Raw genomic sequence first — 12683 nt, 5'->3', positions numbered from 1 at the left:
AACACCCTAGCTATGTATGGGGAGATAGAATTAGGTTCCACACATTGAAGGTTCGTTCCTACAAGACCACAAATCCTCTTCCTTGCCCCCCCTTCAAATGCCAGTCATAAGCCCAGGTTGTTACCTGTACTTCTGACTAACCGGCTATAAATCAAAGGTTCCCATGACCTCCTCTTTGGGTTCAATGAATTTGCTAGAGCAGCTCACAGAAACTCAGAGAAGCATTTTACTTACCAGACTATTGGTTTATTATAAAAGGCCATAACTCAGGAATAGCCAGATGGAAGAGGTGCACAGGGAAGGCATGGGGAAAGGACCGGGAGTTTCCATGCCTTCTTCAGACGCACCACTCTCCCAGCACTTCCATATGTTCACCAACGTTGAAGTGTCACCAGCAAGACCCCTACTCCTCCCTTCCTCTTCACAGGAAGGTTAACCTTATCTTTTAGAGGTAAACAACAGCAAGAACACCGGCTGGCCTAGACCAGTTTGAGCTTACCCACTGGCTCACCCCTTGCAGATGGATCCTGGAGCGTCCCACAGTACCTCTACCTCGCTGTAATGTTAAAATCTCCTCCCAAGGAGAAACAAACCTCTTTAACATAACATACAATGTATGTATGAGCGTGTTTCCTGAAGATGCATGAGTGACCTTACACCCACCTCTACATGTGATGACAAAGATTCCCTTCCGAAAATTCACTCTAAACCCTAAAGAATCTGTTCACCCTTGTTCAGGGAGTCATGGCTTTGGAAGTTAATCCCAATGATCTCTAGCCCCTTGGCCGTTACCAGAGGTCTGAGGGTGGGACTGAAAGTTCTAACCCTCTAATCATATGACTGGTTCTCCTGGCAACCAGCCCCATCCCTAGGTGGGATTCAAAAGTCACAACATTAACATAATGAAAGACTTTTATTGCTCTCATCCCTTAGGATATTCCAAGGGTTATAGGAGCCAGAAACAGGACAAAGACCAATATGTATAAATACATATTTCTTAGTATAAGTCACAATATCACAGTCATCTACAAATTTATAGTATTTTTTATTACTCAGAATTGGTAATTATAATACTAATCAGGGGATATCAGTGAATTGCATATATGCATAAAATGAGTAAACACAATTTCGACTTTGGAAAACTTAAATGGAAAAAAAATGTGTAACCTGTGTGGATGTTGGTCTGTGCCACTCTGATCCCCCTCCAGCCCTGAAAGATTTATTCCCAGAGCTGTGGACAGCCGTCTGCCCTCTTTCAGGATTGCCTTGGAGAGAGCCAACTTTGCCACAATCCTTTCCCAGAGCTGTTTGCTCCAACTTGTTGACTTGGGCAAGTAACAGCCTGGGCCCATTGACCCAGCTTCAAACAACTCTTAAGGAATCCCAGCAAGTTGGAGCTTCTGTTGGAGGTGGCTAAGGGCTTGATGTGAGCACATCACTGCCCCAATTCTCTTTCTTTCCAATACGGATTCCTTCTCTTTCCCCACTGTTGAACCCAGGAGCACTATCTAATAAACTTCCATCTCAAGTTTGTGACACAAGCCCTTTATATTAGGCTGGGAATTTAGTGTCAGATAAGAATTTGCTTACTCTGTTATCCACTAAGTTCTGGATGGGATCCTTGGGAGATTAGAAATGTTTTGTTCAGGGGTGCCTGGGTGGCTCAGTCGGTTAAGTGTCTGGCCCAGGGTCATGACCCCAGGGTCATGGGATCGAGCCCCATGTCAGGCTCCCTGCTCAGTGGGGAACCTGCTTCTCCCTCTCCCTCTGCCTGCTGCTCCTCCTGCTTGTGTGCTCTCTCTTTCCGTCAAATAAATAAATAAATAAATATAATCTTTAAACAAAATAAAATAAAATTGGTTTGTTCAGTGAGAGCCAGAAGGGAATAAGACTGAGTTTAGGGATGAAGGTGGTAATAGGAACATAAGGCAAAAGGACAGACTGACTCCTAGAAACTTGAGCTTAATTAGGCTGACTTACTTAACCTTCCTAGGTGGCCTGTGAATTTTGCTTTGAGACGAAACCTCTTCTGCCTCTGACCTATAAAGAGTCTATAGCTGTTCCTGTAATTTTGCTTTTATGGTTTGCCTTATACTGTTAGTTTACTATTCTTCCACAAGTAGCTTATCACTCAAGCCTTTTTAGGGTAGAATATAGATATTATATCTCATTACTCCTGCAGAGTTTCTAGCTCAGTGTCTTGGATGTCCTGATATCTTAATATTCATACATTGTTATTGGATGAGGTTCTTTAAAAATAGGTACCTACCTAGTCATTTATTCCTCAGCTTGGTTCTTCCATAGAGAACTTTTTTTTTTTTTCCCCACCCAATCTGATTTTAAGATGTTATCAAAACCACTTTTCAAGGCTGGTTAAATATAGACTTCTTTATACCTTTTTGTTTACTGAGATGTCTGAACATAACAATTTCCATTATAATACAAAACTGATTCCAGTCAAAGTTGAGAACTTAGTATGTTCCAAGGGTGGGGCAAAATGCTCCACATGCAATCTTGAAATCTTTCTGGATTTTGAAAAAATATCTGCATGATGTATTTTTTTAAACTTATTATATTTTATTGTATTTAAATTCTTGGGAAATTGGCAATCCATTTAAACACTAATTAGACTATTTTTTTTCTGAATTAGAATAATTGATTAATAAGAGAAACCCATGTTTGGGCACCTGGGTGGCTGAGTCGGTTGGGTATCTGACTCTTGGTTTTGGCTCTTGTAGTGGTCTCTGTGTTGTGGGATTGAGCCCTGCGTCTGGCTCCATGCTCAGCAGGGAGTCTGCTTAAGATTCTCTTCCTCTGCTCTTTCTCCCATTTGTGCATGATCTCTCTCTCCCCCTCTCGCTAATAAATAAGTAAGTAAATAAATAAATAAATAAATAATCTTAAAAACCAAACCAAACCAAACCATGCCTTATACGTGCCATGTAACAGAATGGCAAGTGCATTGTGGAGCCCGATTTTAGGCCCTGAGCACTGTGATAAGACCAGGTCTTCTGGGAGATAGCCATCTAGGACAGCTGCTGAATCTTCTTTGACATTTTTACCAGCAGGCCCTATTTTCATTGCTATTGGAACTATTCGTAGTTGATCAATGAAGGAATGAGTTAGTTCCTCCCTCATTCAAAGGAAATGGAGCAGTCAAAAGACCAAGTACCACAATAAACTAGGAAATAATAACAATTAAACACAAGTGGCTTGGAGAGGAGAATGTAAAGAAGGACGTAAAAGTTCAAATAAGAAGAGTAGATTAAGTGTGAGTATGAGCAGATCTCTTTCTGTGAAGAACAGGGAACTGGCAAGAGAGATTTAAATTAGAAATTCGTTTCATTTTGGCCTTGAGTCCTCATTATATGTTTTCCTATCTCTGTGCTGTCGTCCCTGCTTTAGAAGAGTCAAAAGTGGGGGGCGCCTGGGTAGCGCAGCGGTTAAGCATCTGCCTTTGGCTCAGGGCGTGATCCCAGCGTTCTGGGTTCGAGCCCCACATCAGGCTCCTCCACTAAGAGCCTGCTTCTTCCTCTCCCACTCCCCCTGCTTGTGTTCCCTCTCTTCTTTCTCTGTCAAATAAATAAATAAAATCTTAAAAAAAAAAAAAAAAGAAGAGTCAAAAGTGGGGGATTCTGATGGAAACAAACATAACATCACTGTCCTAAGGCAAGTGCTGGTGGAGGAGTGGACAGAGGCACCAGTAGAATCTAGAAACTTGAACCTCTGTCCACGAGGAGTTAAGCCTTTTCTCTCTCTGGGCTTTTAAGAGGTTTTTTGGGGGAGAATACCTTTATTTTGCTCTATCGAGTTATGTTTTCCAGATTATCTGCTTAAGAAAATCTCTGTGTTTAAGTAAGAAATTGCCTGAAGGGAATTTAACTTTATTCTCTTGTTGACAGTAAGTTCAGCAAAATCATTTACTGTGTGCCCAACTTTATCCACCCACAAAAGAGATTGCAGTCAGAACTACGTTCTAATGAAAACAAGGCTTCTATTTTCTGCATTTATTTATACAGTGTGGTGAAAATCGCCCTACACTTCTCTCCGATGTGCTTATACCTGTAGCAACTCCCTGCAGATCTGAGAAGTTTCCAGTCTTGGAAGAAACAAGGGAACAGGTGGGGGAGGGGCAGGAGGTGTGTCAACATCAGGTCACTGATTTCAAGCTGCCAGCACCTCAGACTGGTGGCCGAGGTGTAACTGTGTAATCCGTGGAGGTTTATATTCTGTTACTTTATCGGTTCTTTCTAATTAAAAAAGAAACAAGAATCTTTGAAGAGGAGAGGAGATGGTGGCTGTTAGCGCATTAGCTTTATTTTTTTGCCCCGAGACTGTGCCATATAATTGTTTTCCACAAGTAAGAATCGGTACTATGGACAGAGGACAGACACCAGGTCTCATTTTTGGCTCTGCCACTTACTAGCTGTTCGCATAAAACCTCATTATCCCACATCGATCAATTTAGTACTCATAAATAGTCCTGTCTTGGGTTCCCGTGTTCTGTATGTACAAAGGAAGCAACAGTGTAAGAACTATATTTATAATCCAAATTGTTTTTGTAAATATACATAGGTCTTGTTTGTCTTCGATTTGTTTGGTGAGCAAAGAGAGGATATCCTTTAGCTAAGGGAGACTAAGCAGTTTAGGATTTAAATATCCGTGATTCAAGCCACAGTTCCCTTTTCCTGGATCATTCCTTCCTAAAATGTAATGTCACCTAATCAGCAGATCATATTAAATCCTATGATTATATATTTTTAAAAACACTTTTCAGGAAGTTTATAAAGATATGCAGTTGAACTAATTGAGACGGATGTAAACTACCAGAAGATGTGGGAAGGCTTGGGGCGGGGTGGAAATCATTATACCACAGCCTAAGACGAGAATCATCACTGCCAACAACCACGAAATCTAACTCTGCTCTTCATGGTGAACAAGACCGTAAAAAACAAAGGCAGTGAGATATAAAGTCAACCCATTATGAAAGAAGTAGCCTTTCCTGGCAATAAACTCTACAAGAAACTTATAATTCAAATCCTTATGCAAGAGACAGATGGTTAGATTTGTCGCATAAAACAGGAAAACCCCAAATAAAAATGCTTTGAACAAATGAGCAACTATCTCTCTCTCTTGTAAAAGAAGGAATCCCAAGCTTTTTTGGAGAATCTTCATGGTGTCACTGAGGACTTTGGCTCTTATTTTCTGGTCCATCATCCTCAAGATTTGTGCTTTCCATCCTCAAAGTATCTTTTGGTCCAACACGGCTACTGGTGCTTTAGCTATCACATCTGAATTTCAGGCTGTCAGCAAGAAGGAGTAAGACCCCAAATTATTTGTCCCTTCCTATTTAAGAGAATTTTCCAGAACTCTCACATAACCACTTCTGCACCTATTTTATTGGCTCCAATTTAATGACATGCCACATCAGGTAAGGATGCAGTGTTGGCTGGGAAGTGTAGTCTTCGTCAGGGTAGGCATACTCCACTAAACATAGCTGATGAGCAATTGGTAGTCTCTGCCACAGACAGGAAATGACAACATGGAGAATGTTTCAATAGCCATTTTACATAAAATTCAAATGTGGCCTTTATAGAAATATGTTATAAGAGACCAGGGAACAAAGTCCAATGACCTCAAAATATTGATGCATCTACACCGTTTTAGCCTAGGTCTCCAGGCTTCCTCGAGAGAGGTGAATGCTGGAGCTTCAGAGAAATAATTACATGTTTAATGTGTTGGCTCTAGTTCAAGGAATCACTTCTCTAGGTACCAACCCATTTTTTAAAAATGGAGTTATTATAGGGAAGACAGAAATCTAGTTGTTAGGAGATTTAATCAATGCAGAGTCTTATATTCCTTTAGCATTCTAACAGGCAATAGATACACAAATCTTTTGTTTGCAGCCTCTGTAATAACTGTGGGGGAAGTGCTTTGTTCAAAGCAAATACTTATGTATTCTGGGTGTTTGGAGTTCTCCCTAATTCTTCAGGTCTAAGAAAGATGGATTTGAGCCCCATTCCCCGGAATGTGGAAGACCAGAGCCCTTTCCAAGATTGCCAAGAACTCCAGAGGGACTTGTGTTCTCACCGTCACCTCTGGCTTCAGGTACCTGCTTCCAACAGTTGGCTCTGACGTTATGAGTTGACTTGCTGTTTTACTCATGTTCTTCCTCTCAGACTGTGTCAACCTTTTGGTAGGACTTGGATCTTTTCCTTATTTTTCACATACACAAAAAAATGCAACCCCCCTGAATTAACCAACAAAAATAAATATACACCTACCTGTACAAGGTAATTTTGTGTGAGTAGAAGACTTTCCTGAAGTTTGTCAGAGTACAAATGTAGCATCACATATACAAGAACAAATTAAAATTAAACTGTAGACATCTTTGAGGTGAAAAGTCCTTTAGCCACCACATACCACTGGGAGCGTCATTCTCATTTCCTCTCCTTCTGATCCCTTCTCAGCTCCATACAACTTGGCTTACTTCTCCCTTCTCATATATAAAGTAATAAAGCTGTCTTTGGTCATTACCCCCAAAGTTACCTTTGCGTATTCAAGTTCCATCGAACGGCAGGGCTGGTTGGCACTTGTGATCACACGCAGCAGGTTTTGAAGGTGTCGTGCCTGCACCGGGCTATCTTTGGTCCATGGGCCGTTTTGAGGCTTGTAGCGGTGGAAGTGAGAGCCCGTGTAAGGATGGACTGAGATGAGGCATGTGAAAAGAGAATGACAGTAAGTACCTGATAGTCATTCAGTAAGCGTTAGGTGCTTTTATTAGAGTAACGATGGTCCGTTGATGATGCTTTTTCTCATTGAGAGAAATGCTGAGTCTTTCTATTCTTGTGGCTCAGAATAGTCTTAATTTGAATATAGAGGCCTCCAGAATCTGAATTTGTATATCCTTCCAGAGATGTTTAGTGCATATAGGATGTGACTGTATTTATTCTCTTCCATGGCTAATACGGAGGAAGGCTGTTTGAGTCTCCTGTGTCAACAGTTCTGTTTATCAATTAAGCTATCTGAAAGTTAAGCGCTTCCTTTGTAATAAAAACAAGGTTGCGATCATCGAATTGGTTAGACTGGCAATTCATTTTCCTGAGAGATACAAAAGAAAATAGAGAAATAATTTGCTGAAAATGAAGCAATAGGTACAATTAATTTGATGAGGGTCACTGTTAGAAATCTGGATTTGTTTATATTACGGAATGTGTAGGGGCACTGTGACCTGCCTCCTGTCCTCGAGGAGACATAACTGAATAAGAGGATAAAAGCTGAATGCCATGGGACCTAAGCACAGCAGGAGGATTCTTTAGAACTATGTTAGATTATAGTTTAGGTTAGTTTTTTTGAAGAATTATTGTGTAATAGTCATTTTCAGAACTTCAGGAATGAAATTTCAAAGTCATGGCCAGAAAGAAGAGATGAATAGTCTTTGACCTCCTGAGTTCTTGTTATCTATGGCTATGGTATAGCTTGTTCCCACTGTAGATTCCAACTCCTCAAACTTAGAAACTGTGTTTTATTTACCCTTGGATTTCTTACCTCACCTAGTGCTTAGGACTTGCTAGATACTCTATAACGAGGTGTTGAATGAATGAGTAAATGAGTACATTTATAAATGAATCAACCCACCAAACAATCTACAGTTTAATTTCTGTACTTTTCAAGAAGGATTTCCGTTTTAGCTTTAATAAAAATAGAAGAAAAAGCGTAACAGTCCAGTTTTTAATATTGCTTTATAACAACATTCCATGAACTACGAGGTGCAATTCTTTTTTTTTTAAGAGTTTATTTATTTATTCGACAGAGATAGAGACAGCCAGCGAGAGAGGGAACACAAGCAGGGGGAGTGGGAGAGGAAGAAGCAGGCTCATAGTGGAAGAGCCTGATGTGGGGCTCAATCCCACAATGCCAGGATCACGCCCTGAGCTGAAGGCAGACGCTTAACCGCTGTGCCACCCAGGCGCCCCTATGAGGTGCAATTCTTATGTCAGTTTTGCTAGACTAAGATGCTAATGAAGAAAAATCCACGAGCCTTGGCATTCTTTTTTTAGCTGTTCTACCTTCACTTTCCAAAAGGGCAAAATGAACACCTGTGTGTCTGGAACAAAAGACAAATTAAAAATAAGAGGTTAATTAGGCATTAAATTGACATTTTAAACACAATTTTAGTGCTATAGAAGTGCTGAAAACAATCATTTCGAATGCACTGTATTGGGGGAGGTACATTTTCTTGATTAGTTTACTCCAAGGCTGACTCAGTCTGAACAATTAGAATATGAAGCAAAAAACACATATGAAACACACTTTGGAAGAGTTATCCATTAAGTATCATGATTGTTGCAATAATAATAATAATAATAATAACATGCTTTGCACAGCTTTGTTATCGGGAGCCTTTACATTTGACATTTCGGAAGCAAGGCAAGCGAATGGCTTAAGAAGTTGAAAAGCCAATTCATCATGATGTCTGACATTTGGGAGCTGATATTATCATCTGTAATTTAAAATTCAGAATTTATAAAGTACGGTCATATAATACTGCCCAGCAACAAAGGTCTTGCTGAAATGTCTGTCCTTATCTGGGAAATAACATAGAGTCACAAAAAGCTGATGGTTTTGAATTCGAATGTTTATCCCTCCCCACCTCAGCCCCCAAATTTTATAAAATAATGAGTTTTTACCTTCTGCAGTAAGCAAAATTGCATGCACAAGAAACTGATCGTATTTAGGGAGATTAAAAAATCTACTCTGACCTTTGTCATCATGGTTATGAGTCTTTTCTTGAACATGTATCATGTGATGTTTGTTGATCATTTGTTTGCTTTATTTCTAATCAAAGTACGATAGCACATGAAAACATATTCGGAGCTACTCGGGGATTCTGCTGAGAATACCAATCACAGTTGCGCTGCTGCTGTGTGCTTATGCATAAGGTTTTCTAGTCCAGAGATTCCGATCTGACAACATCAGGAGGTATTTTCAGTAACAGCTGCAACAGAATATAGATCCAGTTGGAGAAATTCTTCAGGAACGCTAGCCCCTCAGTGTCCTGGGGCCCAGGTAATCTCCTTGGACCTGAACCTGATCTTCCAATTTCCCTTTCATTAAAGGAATCAGTATTAAGATGGAGAAAAGGACATCCTTCCCTGGTCTGGCATTGATAATCTTGCTGCTTTCCTAAAGATGGGTTTGCTGTGTTCACTAGGCTCAGCTTTCTTGTAGTTACTCTCAGATCAGCGAAGCAAAATATTCCCTTTCTTCCTTTCATACAAATACTTGAAGAAAAGGTACCCAGTGATTTGTACAATTGACAACTGCAACCACTGCTCCAGGGCAGATAGAGAAAAACTCATATTGTCTCTAACACAACCCAGAAGTGCCCGTTCATCTCCCTTATGGCAGAGCCAGTGTTTCGTTGCTGCTCTGTGATCTAATTCAGAGGAGAGATAGCTGCGGCATTTTCAATTGATATATAAAAATAGCTGGTTGCGCTAGACACTGTCTGACGTCAATGAAATCATTAAAAAGCACTGACCAGTCTGCAGAATGTCTCTGATTGCCGCTCAATGTGCAGATACTTCAGCCATATCATTTTTTCTTTTGATAGACAGCCATCTTTTCTTACTGTAAGACAACTTTCATCAATCATTTAGCTAATATGTGGTTAAAGCTCAAGTTCTTTCCATTCTACCACGGCACATAATCTTACGTAAAAGGTCAGCCACATGTGAGAAGGGTTCATATCCTCTGGAAATGGTGAGAATGGACAGCTGAGGACCTTTGGAAATTTCTCTCACTTCTAAAGAAATGTGAGTCCACAGATTAACTATTATTGTATTGGTTTCCAACCACAGGATTTTGGGCTGAAACATTTGAAGGTGACTGATGCAGAAAGCCACTGGACAGTAACCAATATGGTACTGAGGACACTTACAAATTCTTTCCGAAAGGTAGAGCTCATATCAGGAATCAGGTATGATTACCAAAATGCCAGATGGGGTCTGGCTCAGGAGTTTTCCAAATCTGCTATCCTGTAAGGTCTGCTGCCTTTCCCTCCAAATATGGAGTCTCTTCCCCATTCCTCACGGTCAAGCTAAATTCTACCCATCCTGCCAATCACCCTGCCCAACCACTCTGCCATCATATAATTTTTCCTCTTCCTGATCAAACTACTCCAGCCCATAAACTAGTTCAGACCTTCATCAAAGGCTATCTCTCCTTCACTTTCAGAAAAGAATGCTCTCCTGACCTCTGTTTCTCTTCACTCCATCTTTTACCATACCTCAGTGCAATTCTTCCAAAATACCAGTCTGATTATGTTAGCTCCTTGTGTGACAATCACCAGTGTCTCCCTATGTGAGAGCTCACCAACCTGCATGCCTTTTAATCAGGTAAATTCGTCCATGTCCTAGCCAGAAGCCAATTAAATGAATCTGTTGTTCTCCAGCTCTTGGGACCTTTTATTTTACTCTACCCTTTCTGTCGTCAACCCATTCCTGCAGCCATTTGCCTTGTGATACACTTCATCTATAGTGCTCACCCCTCACACTTGACAGATTTGGCTTTCTTAATGTTGACAGTTGTGTTCTCTTTTGCACTTGGTTTGTAATAGTGCTATGACACCTTAGGGAACCATTCTAGAGGTTCCATGTCCAGACGAGATTCCATGTGGAACATTACTCACTTCCCTTTTGGGAATAGATCAGATGTTTCCTTATTACTTGCAGGATAAAAACTGTGGCACACTACACAGAACCCCAATCTGCCATTCCAGACCCTTCCACCAGTTCCCAACAGATGCCTGTATATCAGCCCCTGAGCCCATCACAGTTTTTCATTGGCAAAAGAATGCTTTTGCCAAACTATGCCTTATGCTTATAAAGCCCTTCCACCATTTACAATTTGGCACACTCACCCTTTAATATCAAACTCAAATATCATTACCCCCAACCAATTTAATTGATCCTATTTACATGCTCCCATGGAATTTCCCGTGGAAATCCATATTTATTTTTAGCACTTATGTTTTGTAAGTATTTTTTCCCTAAAACTTGACTTTCCACAATTCAAGAAACTAATATTTTATTCTTCTCTATATCTTGAGATACAATACAACACAGGGTCTGTCAAATGATTGTTCCTCAACAAGTGTTTATTGACTGAACAAATAACCTACACCATATGTTTGAAGTATCTTTTTAAAATTTTTACTTATACTGCCTAATAATTAAATGTCTTTCATCTATGAATCATTACCTTTAATCACAAGCATGATGTACAGCAAATATTTTTTTAATGATTTTTTATTATATTATGTTAGTCACCCTACAGTACATCCCCGGTTTCCTATGTAAGGCTCGATGACAGCAAGTATTTTTTAAATACCCTGTATACCACCTGGATCAGTGTTGAGAATTTATCACTGATGAACTATGTTCTCTTTCTTGATATTAACCTCTGTTTTCTGTTAAGCTACATTGTAAATTTTTCATCTTTGAATATGTCCTTTCATACTTAAAATTTTAACCTTTTCTACCTCTTAGGGCATAAAGTTCTGGCAATGTTGCTTTCATATCTTCATTTCCATTTTTTGATGGCTCAAAATCTTTTGATTTTGAGATTTAAATCTTAGCCCAATGGAATTAAAACAAGACAGCCACTTAGATGAGGAAGAATTAAAGCTGATTAGATCAGTTAATTTGAGGGTCCACATGGGAGGAGAATACTTGTCACAATGGGTATCTCTTACTGGTTTCTCCTTTGCTCATATCTATGTCCTGCTGTCATCATGCAATGCAACCTAAATAATTGAGAGGGAGCCTGTTCCAATCTAGGCTCTGTACCCAAGTAGATTTGGAGATGTTCACCTTGTCCTCAAATTTCTATCTTCAGCCAGTTTACCCAGCAGCGAACTTAAGAGCTCCTCCTCATCACACAAGTGTCTAAAATTCATTATGCCCAAAGTTTGAACAATGACGCATCTTTCCAAATGTGTGCATCCTGAGATTTCTTCAATTTTTATAATCAGCACAATTTCTTGATTTTCTCAAGTTAGAAACATGGAAATAATATCAGACCCTTTTTCTTCTTGACCCCCTTATCGAGTCAAAAGCGAATTCTTGTGTTTTCAAACCCACCTACTTTTCTCCACCTCTTTTGCCCTTATTCTAGTTCAACCCTCATCATCTCTCACCTGAATTCTTGCAAAATATTTTTATTTGGCCCTTCTAATTTATTCTTTACATAGCATCCAGAGAAATCTTTTAAGAAACAAATATGATTAGTTCCCTCTCTTGCTTAAAATTCTTTAACAGTATTAGATTGCCTTTAAAATACAGTCCAGGGGCGCCTGGGTGGCACAGCGGTTAAGCGTCTGCCTTCGGCTCAGGGCGTGATCCCGGCGATCTGGGATCGAGCCCCACATCGGGCTCCTCCGCTGGGAGCCTGCTTCTTCCTCTCCCACTCCCCCTGCTTGTGTTCCCTCTCTCGCTGACTGTCTCTATCTCCGTCAAATAAATAAATACAATCTTTAAAATACAGTCCAGAATGCTTCTCACAGTCCACAAGACCTTGAATAACCTCTTTTTCTCTGACTCAGGCTCCTCCCTCCTCAGTCTCCGCGAGCGTTACTGGAATTCCTTCTGATACCCGAGTATTCCATGTTCCCACTTACT

Source organism: Ursus americanus, chromosome 15 (genome assembly GCF_024610735.1).
Source record: "Ursus americanus isolate L20-20 chromosome 15, mUrsAme1.1.p, whole genome shotgun sequence".
NCBI lineage: Eukaryota > Metazoa > Chordata > Mammalia > Carnivora > Ursidae > Ursus > Ursus americanus.
Note: the sequence above shows the minus strand (reverse complement) of the source record.